Source organism: Nycticebus coucang, chromosome 1, assembly GCF_027406575.1.
Source record: "Nycticebus coucang isolate mNycCou1 chromosome 1, mNycCou1.pri, whole genome shotgun sequence".
In the NCBI taxonomy this organism is placed as follows: Eukaryota; Metazoa; Chordata; class Mammalia; order Primates; family Lorisidae; genus Nycticebus; species Nycticebus coucang.
This window is the reverse complement of record NC_069780.1, coordinates 42,227,010-42,248,711: the sequence shown is the minus strand read 5'-3', so window position 1 is coordinate 42,248,711 and position 21,702 is coordinate 42,227,010. Positions and strand designations below refer to the sequence as shown.

The following is a 21,702-nucleotide window of genomic DNA, read 5'->3' as shown; positions in this document are numbered from 1 at the left end:
TGTATTAATGATGGAGTCATTGAAAGACTCAGATAAAACAACCTGTGAAAATATTCAAATAAGACAATCTATGAGAGCTTCTTTTATTAATTCTGAAGTTCTTTTAAAATGATTTGAAGATAATATAATTTTAGGACATAATGAAGCAAACTTCTGCCGAGAATGATGACTGAGAGTATCAAGTTCAACAAAAAGCCTCTTCCCCCCAGTATCACTCTTATAATGAACATAAAATGGAATAAGACAAATAATGGTTTATGATGAAACAATAACTCCTCCCAGGGTAATCTGGAAATCTGAGACAAGGATTTCAGTAAGCCACACAATTTCAAATGTATCTCTGCTTAATTACAAGCACACAAGAATTGTTTAAATACTATACTTACTTTGGCAGATTGGAGAATATTAATTATTTAGAATTGAGAAGTTGATAAGTGACGAATATTATTTTAAGGATTACCATGATTTAATTTGAGCTAAATGATATTTTAATGTACAAATCAATCTTCTACAAATAGGTCTAGTTTTCTATCCCTTATACCTAAAAGCCAAAAATTTCACCTATAGTGTTATTCATTTTTGTTAATATACATTAGCTTTAAAATAATTTTTATGGGATATAATCATAGTCATCTTGGAAAGAAAATACAAAGCAAGAGGAATTTAGGAAACTCATCTCTCTGAAGGTACAATTGCATCTGAAGTAGACAAGATAGACCAATATAGTGTGCTTTATATAATAATTACATGTATTTTATATTGCCATGCATATTGAAAACTGGAGATAACTGAATATTTAAAGTAATATCACACTTTAATGATACTACACAATGCACAATGGCTCCCTTTATCGCCATTATATATTCAATGAAAATTAGCAGTCAGCACAAAGGTCATTTGAGAGCAAATGTTTCTAGTTGTAATATATTTAGCATCTCTTAGAAGGGGTTATAATGAAAGAATATTTCAAGTTATAAGAAAGAAAAATGAATTCCTTGAACTTAAGAAGGCAAATGAGTGAGTGAATGAGGATTTAATGATAAAAATAATTTTTAAGATCTATAGCTATGTATCACTTTTCATTTTTCATGGCCCACTCCTACACTATTGGTTATGTCTCTAGAGTCAGATTTGAACTATAGACAAGGCTTTTATTTTATCCATCATTTACTTCATTTTATCTGTTATCTGATAGGCAAATGACAGACATTAAAGAAGGTGTTATTTTATAATATTTACACTAGATATCCAAGCATTGAAGAAGGTGTTATTTTATAATATTTCCACTAGATTAAATATATACAAAATATCTATGTGTATATCTATAGATAGATGTGTGTATATATATATATATGCATGTGTATATATATTAGTTGGTCTATGATAGAATGCAACCTATTATTTGCGATTCAGTAAGTGCAATAATAGTAGAACTGGAGGCTATTCACACAGATAATTCACCAGTAAATAGGATGCCAAATTAATTTTCTCTGCCTTTGATGAGACTGCACTGTTTTTTGTGTGCATCAGTTTACATATTTGTTAGAATTTTGAGAGGAAGTCAGCACTAAATTTATGATAACAGCAGTTTTCTTTAAAGCATATCAACAGAGATGAATTGGCAGATTGCTGGTTCATCATCTTTTATACAATATTGCCCTCTATGGGAACCTAAAATATTGAAGATTTTAGCAGTGTGCTAAGTATATTCTTCGACATACTTGTCTGATGATCACACGCTTTTCAATTTCTTTTTAATGTAATTACTTTCTTCTTCCCCACCCTTTAACAGGTATAAGTGGCTGAACTAACAGACAAATTTATTATTCTTTTATTATTTAGTGTGTTTACAAGTATCAGGATTCACTTTACTTTATTATTTATTTATTTTATTTTATATTCAGTTATTTGATAGTCTTCTTTTGGTAAAACTTCTGTCCTCAGACCACTGTAATTATTTTTATTTATTTTATAATCATTTCATTTACAATAATTCCTATAAAGAAAATAGAAAAAAACTCAATTCAATTCCTAAATTAAAATAATAATTATTAACATATGAGGATAGGTGAATCATTTTACATAAAGGAATATTTATACATTAAAATGCTATTCTTCTGATTCTATAAATACAATCCCATACTAGTTATGTATAAAATATTTTAAATTCTTTAAAGAAGACAAGAAGAGTATTCTTCTTAAAAAATTTTTCATTCATGAATAATATTAAGGAGATTTAAATGGCAAGCGTTTAATAATGGAAAACTAATCTGGGTTTTCTCATCCATGAGTAAAATTATTTTATAATGCATTTTTGTATCTTCCTTTTGAAATAAATTGTTACTTCTATTTTGGAATTCAAAACTGCAAGAGTTGCAGTGAAAATGTGTTTCTGCATTAACATAATTCTCTCACCATTTTCTAGCTAGGAGTCCATATTCTGTCATGGCGCTGCTCCAGTGTTGAGGACATAATTCTCAAAAAAAAAGAATGATATGATCTCTTCCCTTCACGAGTAAAGACATCATTGCTCTGACTACGTGTGTGTCTATAAAACAGGCAATGTTAGCAATATAGTGCTGTACACTTAACTGGTAGGTGGTTACAGAAGGCAGCACCGGGATTATAGGTCTTGGAGTACAGCCTGACTCTAGTTTTAAGAACTCATACATTCGTTGTATTGCCTCTCAAACATAAGGAGACTTCAGCCACTGCAGCTAGCTTTATAACTTCCCATGTTCTTTTTTTTTTTTTTTTTTGTAGAGACAGAGTCTCACTGTACCGCCCTCGCGTAGAGTACGGTGGCGTCACACGGCTCACAGCAACCTCTAACTCTTGGGCTCAAGTGATTCTCTTGCCTCAGCCTCCGAAGTAGCTGGGACTACAGGTGCCCTCCACAACACTCGGCTATTTTGTTGCAGTTGTCGCTGTTGTTTTAGCTGGCCTGGGCTGGATTCGCACCCACTAGCCTTGGTGTATGTGGCTGGCACCCTACCCACTGAACTATGGGCACCACTGGTCTTTTTTTTTTTTTGAGACTGAGTCTCACTTTGTTGCCCCTGGTAGAGTACCATGGCATCATAGCTCACAGCAACCTCAAACTCTGGCTCAAGTGATTCTCTTGCTTCAGCCTCCCAAGTAGCTGGGACTACAGGTGCCAGCCACAATGCCTGGCTATTTTTATTTATTTATTTATTTTTTATCATTATTATTATTATTATTTTTGTAGAGACAGAGTCTCACTGTACCGCCCTCGGGTAGAGTGCCGTGGCGTCACAAGGCTCACAGCAACCTCTAACTCTCCGGCTTACGCGATTCTCTTGCCTCAGCCTCCCGAGCAGCTGGGACTACAGGCGCCCGCCACAACGCCCGGCTATTTTTTTGTTGCAGTTTGGCCGGGGCTGGGTTTGAACCCAACACCCTCAGCATATGGGGCCGGCGCACTACTCACTGAGCCACAGGCGCCGCCCATGTTCTTATTCAGCTGCTCACAACTCACCATTTCAACATGTCCTTCCAAACACAAATCCACACACATATCCCATATGCTGAAACTGAATAGGAGAAAGAGTTAGAGGAGCTAGTGAATTGCCCCAGAGTGAAGATAGTTTACAGTGAGTCATTCAAGCGTATAGTACAGAAACTGATTTACTAAGATTTGGTGAAAAATTAAGATTTCTCATGCTGATCAGAGATTAACTGGGGTAGGTCATAAATGAATGCCATTCCCCAAAGGATTAGTACACAGAGAAAACAAATGATATCGTGATACCTAAGATAAAAGGACTTTGCTAACAGATGAAACAAAATACCCCGTATGACAGAAAAGGTTTTATCAAATTTATCACTGTGATGCTAGGATTCTGGTCTGCAAGTGGGCTTCTCACTTTGATCATTTAGGACTTTATACATTAGAGAATATAAAATGACTGGACTTGTAAGGCCTAATTCAAAGGGAAATTACTATTACACTGCAATAAAATTACAAAGAAAAGAAAGAGAAAGAAAGAATCACAGTGAAATTGCCTATGGTAGATACACCATGGAAGCACATTGTAGTAAAGATTCTCCTTGGATCAGAAACTCCCTTTGGAGTTGGGGCCTAATTCAGGTACTTAATGAACTCCCATCACCTTTCTATAACCTCAAAAAGAGAAAAATCACTGACAATTCTCCTAGCAAAGATTGGACCATGAAATAATCAGACATTTAATTTCTAATTGTCCTCCCTCACCTCACCCCACCCTGAGTCTAACTAGTGTGCTGTCCTTTCATTATACAACAAAGGTTTTGTGATTCATGGTGCTTTGGCCAAAAGCAGCTATTTATTAAAAATCATATTCCTTTAGGCAGTTGTCAGGCAAACTGACATTGGACTGTTTAGTCCGTTTGTTCCCTCACTTGGCCCTTCAAGCTTTGCATCTTCAAAGGATTTAGTTGAAGCTTTAGGATGCTTATCCTCTCTTGCTAAAACAATGCACTACAGTGATAGTGGCAAGAAGATTCTTCCCTCCAAGCTGTTCTTCTTATTTTTTCCTTCCCCCAATAACTGGTTATCAACACATTTAGATGTCTAATAAGATAAAATTTGAGTCTTTGACGGGAAGTGCTATTTAGCACTAATTTTACTTACCACATATTATTATAGCAATGGAGTAAAACTGACTTTATGCCCCTCTTTTCTCCTGAGTTCTTATCTGATTAATTGCTAGCAGAAGTTTTTTTTTCTTATTAAAAAAATATTTCACATTAGTCACTCACAGCCCAATTAGAGGTTTGCCCACCTTCCTGAATGCATAAACTTTGAACACAGTATTTTATTCATGGTTTTCCCTTTTATAAGAGTCAATAAGAGCATTTTGTGTTAGTTGAGAAAACAGAAAAGTTGTTCATGTTAAAAAAATCATTACAAGAAAAGGAGACAGAAAGTAGTATCATGAACTACTAAAATCTTGTATTCATAAATTTTAGTAGTTTAAACAACAAATTAACTTAGTTTCATTCATCATATTTATGAGAACTATAAATACTTCACAAGAATATAAATATATATACTTATATTCATTCAAACATGTTACTTCTGCAGCATAATTAAAGAAGGGAGATGAAACTTGCAAAGAATAAAAATATATACAGAAAGATTAAATATCTTCTATTTATAATCTGTATATAAATGTAAAGAGTTTTTAAAAATAAAAATTATGAGGTACTTGGAAATACTTTTGGTATTTTCAATGCAAATTTCTATTTTTTTAGGTGCAAGTATTTAAAAGTTTGTCATTAGTGACAATTAGCAAAGGTAAATGAGAAAAAAAATCGTGATCAGAAATTTTGAAATTGTTAAATTTACTGAATTTTTCTGAACTCTTCTAATGTTTTCATTAATAGTTATGACTACTCTCTCATTTTCACTATAAAAAGGAATGACATATAAACCAAAAAAGGTGATTTTTTTTGTCAGTAATGTGTTTAGTTTTGTTTGTATTTATTCTATCAAATAAATAAATATGTTTGTAAAGTATAATATATGCTTACTATAAAAGATAAAATATGTATTATTTTAATAATTTTTATACATTTTACATGTAAGTGTGTAATATAAAATGTTTTCAATAATTTTGCAATTTTAAAACAATGAGTATTACACATGTGCATTTTTGAACTTTAAGGAGACTTCACTCCCACTGAAATTTTAAAAGATAATTTCTAAGACAAATTTAGTTTTTAAAAGAGTTTAGTGAAAAACTGGTACTTTAACTTTTACTGAAGCAAGAGAACATTTGAAAAAAATATGTGGACCTCCCACAACTTAGAGTTCAACAGGTTCAACTCAATTTTATAAAGATCCCTGTGGTCTTAGTATAAGTCTGAACATATGTCTTAACAGATAAAGGAAACATTATATTATATTTCATGGGGTGTCAAAAGAAAAATTAGAGCATTCACTTTCTTTTCTATAAAATTGAGATATAAGCAGTTGGCAAATGCTGCCTGGTTTATGTTACTAACTAGATAGATGCTCCATCTGACGTAAATGCAAGGCCTAAACTGTGGAAAACAAATTTAGTGATTTAATAACAAAAACTTTGATTAAATAATTCTTCCTATCTTCTCTCTTGCATATCATATTACCTCTCAAAAATACACAGTTCTCACAAGATGACAGGTTAGAAAAAGATAAAAGATTATAATTTCATGGGTAAGTTTTTTTTAATCATTGGAGACTACAAAACACAAGGGAAATGAAGGAGAAATATTCAAAATACTTTTGCGATTGTTTCATTTTTATTGATTTAGTCTAGATAATTGTGAATTTCACCAACTTTCTCCATGAAGAGAAAAGAAATAACCTTTTTGCTAGTTTCTATTCATTTATACACATTTACATGATGTAACTTTCTATCCTTAATATTTAATTCATTTCTGAATGAACAATGTGAAGAGTAAAGAGGTATTCTTTTCTTCTTACAATGAATTTTAATTCTTTATCTCTGGATTGAATTTTCTAAAAGTTCATGTTTAACAAATATTTAAAAGTATTTTAGGGTTAGTAAGAATATCTTCTATTTTATTATGGCAAACTTTTACATTGTTTAGTAGTTTCACTTTATTATTCATTGCACTCCAGGGAATAAAATTATGTCTCTTCAACTAAAAATAATGTTTATACGCTAATACTAGAAACAAAACTGATCAACTTGAACTTGTAATCAGTTAACAGCAATTATAGTTATCACTAGTACTGAAGATGTAAATTTCACTCTGTTTTAATATGATGGTTTTGTAATTATATCACTGTGTCGCAATTTGGGTCTAATAATTAGAATTAGTCTAGGTGGCATTTTTTATGGAGATGTGAAATGGAATGATATCAATAGGATAAAGATTCTGAGTATTTTACAATAATGTTCTTTTTATTAAATCATTTGTGTAAAGGTAAGACTTAGGAATAATCACTAATCTTGAATGAAGAAAAAGTGAACCAAGTTACATACAACGAAAAGCTTCATTTAGCTTTTAAAGGGTGTCCTATTTCATTTTGTTTATCAACAGTTAGTGTTTGATATGATGCTATTCCACTAATAATTTTATTTTGACATCATTGCAATGTTTAACTGCAACTTATTTATCCATTCTGAATTTAGATGTGTATTACTAAGAAAATTATGACTTGATCATCAAATATTACGTTGACATTCCAAATGTTCTTAAAAGGTAGTATGAAGTAACTGGAATCTTTTTGATTATCTTTAAAATATGTTTTTTCCTTTATCATGTGTTTACCTTGTGAACCATATGAAAACATGACTGGCTGGGTGGCGCCTGTGGCTCAAGGAGTAGGGCGCCGGTCCCACATGCCAGAGGTGGCGGGTTCAAACCCAGCCCCGGCCAAAAAAAAAAAAAAAAAGAAAACATGACTGGCACATGATCTATTATGTACTAGATTGTAATTGTTTTTCATGAATTATTGGTAATTTTTTTTTCTAATTTGCTAGTTGTTGTTGTTGCTGTTTTCCTATCCTCTATCTAGCATGTGTCTATTAGCCTGCTGACCTTCAAAACCTTATGTACATAAAATTAGTCATCTGGAAGACCACATACATCATCAATAACTGCTGAATTCTGAGGGATTCCCTCACATCCTCGCCTGACAGTTTTACAGAGTGTTTCTCTGAAACCACCCCAGTATTTCAAGCAGAACTGTTTATAACCAAAGATACACATAAACCAGAGGGGGACTTGAAGGTGAGAAAAGTTTGCAGCTCCATTCTCTAGCCTCTTAGGGGTCGTGAACCAAAGTCTCTTTAGCCCATTTTTGTTCCACTAAATTTCATGGTGGAGACTAAATAATGTATTAAAACAAGAAAAGCCCAGAAATAGTCCAGAAAGAAGAAATGCAGTTGTAAGGAAGAAGTTTAAAGAACTTTACATAAAGTATATCCAAGTACTTTATCTTTATGAGTTTCCATGAGTTAGTAGAAAACAGAGAAGGTGATTTTCATTTTATGTTGCCAATCAAAGAAAATAACTCCAACATGAAGACAATTTTTGTCAGAGCTGAGAATAGAAAAGAACTTTTTATACTCATCCAGCAGTTTACCTCAATGAATGTAACCACACATGCAATAAACATACACATATCCTCCTTCTTTTTTTCTAATATTTATTAGGGTCTAAAATATTATTAATTCCAGGAGTATGTAGTTCACGAATAGTTGTCCAAGTTTTCTATTGCTTATTTTTGGCTTTCTTTGAGTTTGTAAATTGTGTGTTTGACTGGCACATATATCCAGCAGAAAATCCTGTTTTGAATTTTTCTTATTTTACCCAATGGAATCTTGTGGTACAGTGTCACAGCTGCAAAGTGGAATTTTATTCTCAAATTTCATAGGAAATAGCCCAACTGTACAAGAAAAGATTGTGCAAATCCTCAAGGAGCATCTAATCAATCACCGTGGTGTAAGAGCATTGCAGTGGATGGCTGAATTAGCTTCTGTTGGAATGTATTCATGTGTAACATCCCACCGACCGGATGACATCACAATGCTCCAGGTCCTTGAAAGTCTTGAGGATGATTAGCTGAAGGAATTGGCTGTTTCTGCCAATCATAATCCAGGAAAGCTGCCTTTACAGTTCTGGAGATAGGAGAGAGGGAGGGAGGAAAGACGGACTTCAGCGAAAGCAGAGCACAGCAGCAGTAGCCAGAGCAGAGCTGGAGCAGCTGGTATTCCGGTGATTAAATAGTTCTCACAGCCTTTTTGCTGTACTCGGTCTGCTCCCTGGTGTAATTCTCGTGTCCAAGAAGGAAGCTGCATTTTAACGGTGTGCTGAACAGAGGTTTGAATCATTCCAGCTGGCTGCTTGTTTTGAAAAGGACAATGTGTGTATAAATAAAAAGACTCTGCTGGAAGAGTTCAGATACTAGGACTGGAGCTAGAGAGTGCTCCTGGAATATTGTTAAGGCAGATTACATGAACTGAAAGCCCCTTCTAATTAACCTGGAGACGAGTGCACCTGAATACTGGATATCTCATTTTCTAACTCGGAATAAATTCAAGTTAGGAAAAGAACAAAAAAATTGAAATGCTTCTCTAGGTAAGTTACTGCTTAATTTGCTGAAACGGAGGCATGCACAGTGAATGGATATGTGTTGCTTAGCTATGTAAACAAGTTGAACACAATAAAGTTTTATTTGCCAAAGATTTATATAGCAGGAGATAATATTAAAGTCACTCTCCCTTTTTAGTATGTTTGCTTACCTGCCATTATGCTTTGTAGAAGTTATATTTGCAGAATAAATGTAAGATAAAGTCCTGCCTAAAAAGGAGATGCAACTTGATATATTTTAAACAGTTGCCAGAATATTTGCATAGAAAACATCTTACTTGATGACAATTTTAGTCTTTTTGAAACCATCAATGTTACACATTCAATATGCAAAGCTAACTGGAGGGTTATAAATATTTCCCCAAGAATTGTTACTAAAAACACGGCATTCAAATTACCAAAGGTGGAAACTCCACTCCTTGGGACCCGAGATTTATAGGCGTGTTTTGTTCTAATGGTCTGCTTTAGAGAAACAGCTGTCAACAGACATTTGAAATTGTATGATACAGTCATAAATTGCTTATAAAGAAATGGATGTTCTCCTCCTACCTCCTTATTAGCAAAGAAAAATAAATTCTTTGAACAATATATGTCATACGCCACATCTATCTATATATATTCTCAGGAGAACAGAAACAGCTTTATGTTATACCTATAAATACTTTCAAATTTCTCGTGCAAAGAATAAGTGGGAATACAAGAAATGTTATTTAAATATGGTCTTACTCATTCTTTTCCGTATCTCTGCTATAGGAATCTAAAAAGAAAAGGTCTTATTTTCCTTGTAATTTGTTCTGACAAAATACTATATTTTCAGAGTAATTATAGTATTTTCAAGTGATGATGTATTTTGTTTATTGTAACAGGTTATACTGTGGATTCTCCGGTAGCTCTGAAAAAGTTTCAACAGTTTATGCTATATCATGTCTCCTTTAAACTCATAGTACTTGTATTCACAACGCTTTTACCAGAATATTTTTCATTCACTCAGAATGTTTTAAATAAATTGCATATCAAGATACAGCTGTGCTTGTTCAACTCTTAGAATGATTTGGCTTATCCACTCTCATCGAGTTCATGGTTAAAAATCTGTGAGGAACTTGTTTAAGACAAAAGTTACTGTAGAATTTCTCAAAAACTCAGAGGCAATTAACTTTCTCCCCAAAGATTTAGAAGTTTTTGTATATCAGAAAAATAATTTTAATCTCTTCTATTAAAAGTATGCCAATGATCTCTATCCAGATGCCAAGTAGGTGCTGTTAGGCTTTTTTTTTTTTTTTTAAGAAGCAAGTATAACTAGAGAATATAAAGTCCACTGATTTAAACAGTCTTGAGTCTTCAATTGTAATTCATGAAAATAAGTGATTAACAAGCAAAGTATAACTTCCATTTACCTTTATCTCAAAATATAAATGTGAATTTAAACTTGCTATGATTGTTGACATTTTATAAATAAGGAATTTTATGTCTTTATACCTTATGATCAACTTACATTGCATTTATATTGATAGACATCTCATAATAAGATAATTGGGAAGATTTTTAGAAATTGAACACTAAGCAGAATTGTCCATTTTAATTCTATTTGAATGGCAACTGGTTGTCTCAAAGATGGATGCAGAAAAATCCTTTTGAAAAAATTATGTGTATGACTTAACTGTAACATAAAAATCAATTTTAAAACAAGAATATAGATACAATTTAGAGACCCAGGCATTATTCTTAAATAAAAAAGTAAAACCTCATGAGAAGTATATTATTTGTTGATTTTAATAAATAATTATAAAATGTATATCAATAATAAATAAAAATGCAAATAGATATAAATTGCATTTTGTTTCCTGCAAGATGGATTTGTTATCTGATACATATATCCTTTTAAATGTTTTACCCTAAATACCAAAAGGAATAATGGAGACTATTTGGTATATAAGTATACATCAAAATTATGATGTGACATTTCTATATTTGATAATCAAAATAGAAATGCCTGCTCATATATATATGTTCACCCCAGGAAAAGAACACTCATATTTTACTAGAGAATTGATGATGTTACAACTCTTCTTTCTCCTCTCTCTAAAAAATTCTGTAATTGGACTTAAAATACAGTTACTTTCTTAATTCAGTATCTATACTAACATTAGTTCTTAAAAGTGATAAATAAATGTTTCTTACCCAGTAAAATAGTTGTCCCCAATAGGTCTAATGTTTATGTGATTTCTTTGCACTTTCTGTTTGAGTAGAAAAGGGACCTTTAAAAATAAAATCCAAAGATCAAACTTTCTGTGCATCATTTAGTAGCAACTGCTAAGGGAGAACAGAAGCATTTAGCATACTGTGTTCAAACTAGAAAATTCTGGCTGGTGCTGCCTCCCCAGATTTAGAAAGCAGCTGGGGAAACATAAAATAAAGCTAGAATATCAGCCCTGGCTGGAGGCCAAGACTGAGAAGCTCTGCACCCAGAAGGCTAATTCTCTCTGCGCTGAAATTCATTGATAATGCATTATGTTTAAAGTCTAACCTGAAGTGTTACTTTTTTCTCCAGTGCAAATTGTGGGATATTTAAAGAACAAATACATTTTCAAAGTAGAGCAAAATGTTAAAGTAACAAGGGTTTCTTTTTTATTAAATGTTGCTTTAATGAAAAAAATGTAAATAAGCCCAGCAGAAACTACCATAAAATACATTCTACTCAGGAGAAGGAAAAGAAATAAAGATGAGATGTAGCCTCTAACCATCATCTTGGTAGGAGCAGAAAGATCAGAAATGCCACACGTGATACATGCCAAAACAAAGAAATAGGAAGGCTTTATTAAAGTAACTGGCCTCGTAAAATTTAGAGTACGCATACTAAATGCTGTTGCAGTATTTATCTTGTGAAGCTAGACAACAAAAGAAAAGGTAAGCTCTCATTTTCATTCACTCCACATAACTAGGAAAAAGAGAAACCATATTGTCTGTTGATTTATTTTAAGTTTATGAAGTGAGAGAAATGAGTCAGGTGTCAGACACAAGGCTACTGCCTTCAGCCATCAGGAGAAAACATTGAGCCAAACTTTCTTTAACACTTGAGGAAACTTTCAGCTATGTTGTTATACAGAGTGTTAAAATTCACTCCTTTTTAGAGTTATTTTCAGCAAGCTTCAGAAGTTAGAGGTGTAATTCGCAATACAAACTTATATACATACATGCAGTCATTTCAATAGAGGCAGTCCTATTCCCAAGCCTTATCTCAGTTTTCAAATTGATGCTGTCACATTCTAGAGTTGACGAATCTCAAACTTATTTTAGAAATAATATTGAATGGAGAACAAATTTCCTCCAAACTCAAAATTATGTGAAAACGAATTCCAAACTTATTAATGTCTTCAGGCATTTCAAAACATAAAGAATTTTGAAACATGAATACTAACTAAGTCTTCATTCCTACAGGTAAACATGTTTGCTCATATGATGCATTCATTTTCTTTGCTTTGCTATAATTTGTTTATATTCATGAATATTCAAATAATTCAGACTATGAAATAGGTTATAACAAAAAACCTGCATATGACAAATGGCTTTCAGGTAACACTTCATGAAAATTTACATCTGTAGATGACCTTAGATGTATATTTTGGAATAAATACATAAGACACTTTATTAATGCTAAATTAATAATTATAATTAATTAGCTGAAATTAAATAAATATCTGACAAAAATGAGTTTAAGCTATGTTTGAATACTCAAAAATATAATTTGATGTTGTCCTCAGGGTATTTGAGAAGTCAAAAGTGTTGATACTATTAAGCTGTAGAATTGGGATTTATGTACTAAACTGCGTTTTTTTCTCCTTTTAGAAAATACTATTTTAAATATTTGAAGAGGTCAAAGCAGCTTTTAGTAAGCCAAAAGTCATACGTGCCCTGATCCTGCACACACTTCTTTATTTGTTCCCAAATTAGAAGTATTTCTCTAGTTTAGACATTCCACAATAAATTGAACTTACATTAAATTGAGATTTATTTAAAATATTTAGCCTCATTACTAAAGTATTTAATGGAATAATCTTCAGCCATAACCACAGGGAAATCAACCGCTTCGCCAACCAAGGTCAGTGTGTTTAAGCAAAAAGTAAATGTAGGAATTCTTCCTTAATCGCTTTTGTTTTGCAACTTTCTTCTTTCTTTCATTTTCCTTCTTTCTCTTCCTCTTCTGTCTCTTCCCTTTCTTACACTTCTTTTCTCCAGTCTTTCCTCTCTGCCTCATTTATTCATTTTTTTCTTCTGTCCATTCTTCCTCTCTTCCATTGCTTCCTTCCGCCCCCACCCCCCATTCCTCTTTTCCTTCTTTCCTCCCTTCCTTTCCTCTATGTAGTTTTGCCGCTTCACCTTAAATGCTCTCTGGCTTAGCTGGAGAGCATATCTCTCATGTCGAGTATGGTAGCAATTAGGAATCCAATGGCCTGGTTTGAACACAGATTAAATGGGGAAAATACAAAGAAAAAGTGGGTTAAACTACACTAAGCTGCAAAGGAAAAGTAAGATAAGATGGGAAATTCATGTCAGAGAAGTAGCGATGTCAACTTTGAAATGTGGGATATTCTCCCTCCTGTGAATTCCCATTCAATTCACGGTAGTAACTTTGGGTAGAGTCCTTTACTTCCTTTCTATGTACTCCATGTCCATTGTCAGTAGGATCTTTGTGATTCGGCAAACGCAGCTTAGTGGTAAATTTTTTTCAAAAAAATCAATTATACAAACAATCTTAAATCAGTATCTTAAACCCCCATAAATTATTTTTCATGTTTAGTAGTTTAAACAAAGTAGCATCCATATCCAGCCTAAAGGCTGACTGCCATGCTAGTGGAAAGAAAAAGAGAAGGTAAAGCTATTTTGTCCATATAGATACATTGACTTGTTTCCATTCCTGGATAAGAAATTGAATTGTAGACCTCTGATCCAGAGAATTTGTCATATTTCATCAGATATCTAAAAAGAATTCCCCCCTCTCTTGATGCATTGAGTAGTTTTTCATGCCTACATAAAAATCATTGAAACCTCAGAAATAAATACAGCATTACTAAAGATTAATACAAGGAATGGAAACAGCTGCAGAGAAGGGGATTTTGCTGTGAATGCATGTAAAACTCCCAATTCTATTAAATACACTAAAGTGCAAGTTAATAATTAGAAGAAGAATTTAAATTTTGTTTTTTTCTCAACCAAATTTTCACTGACAGTTTGATTCATATTTGACGTATTGTAATAAGTAAAATAAAACACAGACAATTGTTTATACATTATACTTACCAACTCCTTTACAGTACTATGGTTCCTAATATCTCAGTTTGTGAAGCCACTTTTCTTGAAATAGCACTTTTTCGTAATAACCTCAAAAATAAACTAAAATTGATCAGTTGAGGTTGAACTCAAACTTAATACTTACATTATTTACCTATTCATCTATCTGGACATATTTTTCACTTTAAATAGAGAAATACATTTTAAAATTTCTATTCAATAATGTTCATAACACTAGCGATGATAAATATTATTTTAATTATTTTTGGTATGTGCCAGCCACTGTTCTAGATACCAGGATGAACGAAATATCTCTCAGGAGGCTTCTGTCAGGAGAAAATAGATAGTAAACAAGTAAAGACTGTGGTGACTGTGAGTGCTCTGAAGGTGAATGAATCCCAGTGGTGGGTTAATGGGTCTAAGCGAGATGTATACGGCTGGTCAGAAAATGCCTTTCTGAAAAAGTGTAATTCAGAAAATCTACTTAAAAGTTACATGTCAAATTCAGCAACCTTACTATTTTATCATACAGAAAAACGTAACGAGGAGTAGCAGTTTCGGGTAATCTGTAAGCTGACAAGCTGAATTGGGCCACTGCCTATGGATTACTCGCCTCAGTTTTGTGAAGTTGGCAGAGTGTAGGATATGGCATTTGTGTTACTTTGTCTGTAGAGAAAGCAATCAGCTTTAGAAAATGTAATTTTCCACTTCACTTCTATTCATCACATTTCTAAGTATTTAAAAGCATTATAGGAGGAAATTGTCTCAAATTATTGTATATTTTTCTTATAGCTTGAAGTTCAATGCCATTATAGAAACTTAAGTGCCAGAAGAGCTGGTCCCATCTCATTATCACCAATTGAGGGGGTGGTGCTAAGAACCAATATTCCAAATAATTAGAGCATTTTCTGGAAGAATGAACCTAATCATGAATCTCAGAAGGATCAATGTAATTCTCAGTGTCCATGGGTTCCATTCATAGATTCAACCAACTTTGGAGGAAAAATCTTTTTGAAAAAAATTACTGGTTGTGTCTGTACTAAACACGCACATTTTCTTTGTTGTCGTACCCTAATATAACAACTATTTACATGGTGTTTATATCGTATTGGGTATTAGAGGTAATCTAGAGATGATCCACAGCATGCAGGAGGATGCAGGTAGGTTACATGCAAATACTGGGTCATTTTATGTAAGGGTCTTCAGCACCTTTGAGTTTGGGTATCCATGGGGCCCAGAAACTAATCCTTCATGTAACAAGAAATGAGTGTGTACTTTTCCCAACTGCAAAAGTACTTCGCATTCAACAAGAAACAAAAGTCTGATAAAAAGAATATAATCATAAATTGCATTAATAAAATCATGGTGTCACTATCAAAGAAACAGTTACCTTGGCTCAGTGCCTGTAGCACAGTGCTTACGGCACCAGCCACATACACTGAGGCTGGCGCGTTCAAACCCGACCTGGGACAGCTAAACAACAATGATAACTGCAACCAAAAAATAGCCAGGTGTTGTGGTGGGCGCCTACAGTCCCAGCTACTTGGGAGGCTGAGGCAAGAGAATTGCTTAAGCCCAAGAGTGTGAGGTTGCTGTGAACTGTGATGCCATGACACTCTATGAGGGCAACATAGTGAGACTCTGTCTAAAAAATGTAAAGAAAAAGAAAAAGAAACAGTTACCAGTGATGTCATTTAGCATATGTGTCTTGTCATTACCTGGCCTGATCACCAGTATCAATTCCTGATGAAGAGCAGTCTTTCTGACCTTCCTCTTCTCCCAAGGTAGACCAGGCGTTCCTGGTCCTCTACCTCCACACGATTCTATCACAGTGCTTGTTAATCTACAAGGAAATTGCTATATGTGTCAGTACTCCTCAAAAAGCAAAAACGTTTTGATGGCAGAAACACTTAGAGCATGTTTAATCACAATCAGTAGACAGCAAGGGCTTAACATAAAATGTAAGGAGACACCTGGGAACCATGTGATATGAGTAAAAGTTGAAAAAACAGTGATAGTTAAAGGAAAAAAGACTACAGAAAAGTATTGTTATCTTTATATATTGAAGGGTTAGTTTTTTAAAATAAAAAAAGGAATTTGCTTTGTTATCTGACACTAACAGACTTAAAATATGAAAGACCTTGGGAAGTTGTTTCTATGCAAATACATTCTAAATACATTCTAAAATTCAGTAAGTTTCCACTCTGTTAAAGAAGCAACACAGAATCCAGCGTTGTTGCCTGTCTAGAAGACTTCTATGGAAGGATTTTGTTCCTTGAGTAGGGGATAAAGGGTGGCTACCAAGATTTCTTGATTTATTTTATTGTGTCACTGTACGAGTAATGGATAAAGGCGTTAGAGTGAATACTCTTGCCCACCTCTCACTCCAGCAGTTGGTTAGAAGACTGATCAACATAATTCATGTAAATAAGAATAGGGTAAAATTACATAGTGTGAATGTATTACTGAGGATGTGCCCTAAAGCAAAAAAAGCAAATTTCATAAACAGGTTATTTACAAGGCATACACTCTCTTAAAATGAAATGATAAATTTCTTGAGTTAGTGAAAGTCTATCTTTGTAATTTAAACATAGTATCCCATTATTCTTTTGAGTCATTCCAGGAAAGGAAACACATAAAGATTTGAAATATAAAGAAGTAAAAGATTGCTGGCTTCCATGAACTTCTAAATGTTAGGGAATACAGAGACTGATGGCTTTGTGAAGCATCAGCCCTCTGAGAGAAGGATTAGTCATGTAAGAAAATGTGAATTGGTTTAAAGACGACATGGTGGGGCGGCGCCTGTGGCTCAGTGAGTAGGGCGCCGGCCCCATATGCCGAGGGTGGCGGGTTCAAACCCAGCCCCGGCCGAACTGCAACAAAAAAAATAGCCGGGTGTTGTGGCGGGTGCCTGTAGTCCCAGCTACTCGGGAGGCTGAGGCAAGAGAATTGCTGAAGCCCAGGAGTTGGAGGTTGCTATGAGCTGTGTGACGCCACGGCACTCTACCGAGGGCCATAAAGTGAGACTCTGTCTCTACAAAAAAAAAATAAATAAAGACGACATGGTATCGTGACATAGTAAGCAGATGGTAATGTTGGATTCCACTAAATCTGGATTCTAAATCTACTTTAGCCATTACTGGTGATACAATGTTAAAGCCAACCAGTGCTTCTCTGCCTCAGATTCGTGATCTGTGAATGAAGTAATAATAATTCATAGAACTGCCAAGAAAGCGAACTGTAACAATAAATACAGAGTCTGTACTATAAGGTTGGAAACTTGGGGGATTTTAAATCAATGGAAAGTTTTAATTACATATATGGGTACTCCGACTTAGGCCTATGATGTAACATTGGGTGCTGATTTAAAGTAATCGCTCTGAGTGAAGAGTTTTGACTGCTCCCAATTGTCATTTGAAAATGATGATGTACACTGACTTTTTGCACAGTTTTTTTTACTATATTTTCATTATACATTTGAATATTAATAACATATCCAACTGAAATGATCACATTTTAGTGATCAGCATTTTAATCTAACTCATCCTCAAAATTAACATGCAAACATCTTAAGGTAAATAAGCCATAGACCAGAGGAAAAAGCTGTTTGAAAAAGGTGTTAAATAGTTTATCTTGATTTTTCTGGCATGCTGGAGTGAGGAGAAACATAGAATTAGAAGAAGACAAGAAGGCAAAGATTCAGAAAATGAAACTAGATGCAACAAAAAACAAATATAAATGTTTCCTAGTTGATTATCTAACCACCTGGGAGACAGGGAGTTAGAGGTGAACAGAGTGTAAATATAAAGGCTTTATCAACATACCTTGTAGTCATACAACAGAAGCAGAAGAAACCCAGCCACCATCTGTCTTCTAGTTAAGGCAATAATTTCTTCCACAGAAGCCTTTGGACAATATAATGAACTTTTAAAAATTACTAATCACCAATGTTGACCTTGACTGAGAACAAAAAGATGTTAATTCTATGTTTTGCCACAAATGTGCTGGTATATTTTAAATTGATCTCATGTTTTTCATATGAAAACAAGATCACAATTACTACTCCTCTCCTTTCTTTCCTGAATGTATTTTGAAGACCAACACAATATTTAACATTTTATAATATCCCAGAATTTTCTACCAAATGAGATTGTTAAATGATTTTTTTTTTGGTGCAGTGCCTGATATCCTTTTAAAGCATTACTATGTAACTTTTGTAATAATTCTAGATTCCAGTTGTTAAGTATCAAAATAGGAACATCTCAAAAATATCACCTCTGACAAATAGCAGAATGCTTACAACAACTCCAAATCTCTTCCCATGGGTTTTTATCAAGTTTTTCTAAACTTTGATAATTGTGTAACCTGGATTAGTTTGGATGGGATAGCGGAATTCTATGGACAATATATTTAATGTTACCATACCAATGAAATTGAATGGAGAATATTTATTATTGATAAAATGTATCTATTTATTTTGTGTGGTTGTATAAAATTAAGAATATTTTGAAATGGAAGGTCTAAATAGAAACTATAAGGTATGTACAATTTATAGTTAGAAAATAAACAAAAGAAAATTTTGATACTTTTATTTTGATAAAGTTCTTTGTAAGTCTTGTATACGGTAATGAAAATTCTGCTTCTTGATATTTAGGGTACCAATACAGAACATTGGCAATAGAGGAAGAGATTTAGAATTCAACAACAGCAACAACAACAACAAAAAAAGAGTTCATATTAACTGTGTAACATTGAACTGGTACTTTCATTTACCTGGACTTTAAATCCTTGATTTTTTCATTCTTTGAATTCTTTGAATAGTGTTTTTGATAATTGGGATTTATAGTTATTTGTACACAAGATAAAATGTGTCCATTTGGAAAGAGTTTATTTTCCATTACCAGCAGATCGAAGTCAATAGTATAAACTGTCACACAGATAATTTCCTGACAGTGAGGTAACATAATGAAGAAAAATCTTGTTAAAACTTTCTACAAACTAAATAAACTCCAGATATAATGACCCAAAGTGGGATCATATAAATATTTACTTGAGATATTTTTAGGTAAGAAAGTCAGTGGTACATAAGTGGTTGTACAAATTCATTTAAAGAAATAGTGATCTTTCATTACTTGTGATGCAGGAAAATTCCACGTATATTGCTAAAGTAGAAGCTTACCTCAGTTCAGAAAAATAATTATTAAAATATTAAAAATATAACATCTAAGAGACTCCGGATATTAATGTAGCTTGTGAATATAATTGTGTCACTATTAGTAACATATTAAATTCACATGACAAAAATCCAATTAACATACATTTTGTTAATATTATAGTTGATATTTTAATAAATGCCTTAATAATTTCTTAAAATTAAACATCAAAGTTAAATATTAGGCAAATTTTTTCTCCCTCCTTTATTCATTCATAAGTCAAGAAGTAAATTTCAACATTCTGGCTTCTTTCATTTATCTCTATATCTTACAGAGATAGTAGAGATCTTATAAGAATACAAAGATTTCAAAGATTAAGATTATTTTGATAACATTATTTACAGATTTAAAAAAAGATGTGGTTATCTGTCTGTGAAGTGGGAAAACTACTGCATAAAATAAGAAACTTGGAATAAATATTTTGCATCAGTTTGCAAAAAAAAAAAAAAAAAATACAAGGACCTATAAGAATACAAGACCTGGAGTGGTGCCTGTGGCTCAAAGGAGTAGGGCGCCTGCCCCATATGCCACAGATGGTGGGTTCAGACCCAGCCCTAGAAAAAAAAAAAATACAAGGCCTGTAAGAACACAAGGACCAAATGAACATTTTATGTTTCATGCATAACTGCTTCCAAGATTGTCTTCTGACCAATTAACAAAGTTGTAAATCAATACTAAATATAATAATGGTTCTAGAGAATGGCTATTAACTAAACCAAAGCAATTATCAGTTGGTGGCAATCATTTTCTTGAAGCTGGCTGTACGTTGATTTAAAGGTATAGAGAAATGCACAGAAAATGAATATTCGATTATGATTCTAAGGACAAAATCATTCATGTTATTCTCCTGCCAAGACCTAGATTTTGGTTTTCTCTTCTGCTTCAAATATCTTCTTTTTCTCCTCTGAATCCAAGTCCTCTCATTGGTCCGTGGTTAAAATGATCTCTACATTGAATCTTCTCCTTATGACTTGAGTGCAGTGGCATCTTTCTTTGTGAACCTTCCTGTTGCTGGCTGTGTTCCTAAGGGCCTGAGAAGCACACAGGTGTATTCCTTATGACCAGTGTTAGTGTTGCATTCCTGTCAATTCTTTCACTTCCTTTTTGTTTTTATTTGCAATTTTTCTCAGCTGGTCCACCCTCTCTTCCTCCTCAACTCACTTTAGTCATTTACTTAACTAAACCCATTGGACTGATTTTGACAAGACACCAATAGCCTCTTAATTGATACATTCAAGGTCAAGTTTCAGTTGTGTTTCTTGACTCACAAATAACATTCAATGCTTGCCCAGAGTGTTGGGATTCCTTTTCTTAGTGCACACCGTTTCTTAGTGCTCCCACTCAATATTATGGCTTCTTTTATTTTTTTCCTCAAATTAATATGAGGCCTCAAATGTTTCAGTTACATTGCTTTCCATTCAATTTCAGCACAGCCCTTAAATTCTATTCCTGTGTATTCAATTGCCTAACATTGGAAATTTCCTTTGAATATCTCAGACTTTTCTTTTCACACATCTTCTCTGTTTTTATGTAACTTTGTATCTTCCATATTATTAAACTTATCATGTAAGGCATGTAATTGCCTTTTATTCAAATGTGTTATAGAACAGACTTTCATTGCTTTTAGAGTAGAGGTGGATAGAGCATTTGGCGCTTAGGAAGCGCTTAGGAAGCATTCAGTCTGTACTGAATGAACGACTGAAAGCCTGAAGTCTTTGAATGATTTATTTTTTTCTTCTCTACATACAATCATTCACCAAGTTATGACACTTCTATTTCTTTTGTGACAGGACAAAAATGATTCATTGAGAATATTCACAACCATGTCTCTCTAAGAAACAGTGTGAAGTTTTGACTCTTTCCATTTACCCCTTTAAAAAAAGGGTGTCTTGTTTTCTAAATATAAGGTCAATTGGTCAATACCCTAAAGTCACAGGGAAAGGAGGTGAGTAGAGAGGGAATACAAAAAATAGTGAAATATTTAGCAGAAAATAAGTATTATAAGGGGAATATCCAGAGTAGCTTTGGAGGGCAAGGGAATTGTAAAGTAGAGAAACAAACATTTTAGAAATGTCATTCTGTTTTATGAATTAGA

At 33.4% G+C, this 21,702-nt stretch overlaps 1 protein-coding gene across 1 annotated transcript in view; it reads left to right on the top strand.

The window, feature by feature from the left end:
• Nucleotides 1–8,662: 8,662 nt before the first annotated feature.
• The window catches only part of LOC128588339 (bifunctional heparan sulfate N-deacetylase/N-sulfotransferase 4), a 295,881-nt gene continuing 282,841 nt past the window's right edge, over nucleotides 8,663–21,702 (top strand). The window contains exon 1 of the mRNA XM_053595091.1: nucleotides 8,663–9,096. The gene's annotated coding sequence lies outside the window, so the exon portion shown is untranslated. The remainder of the gene's footprint in view (nucleotides 9,097–21,702) is intronic.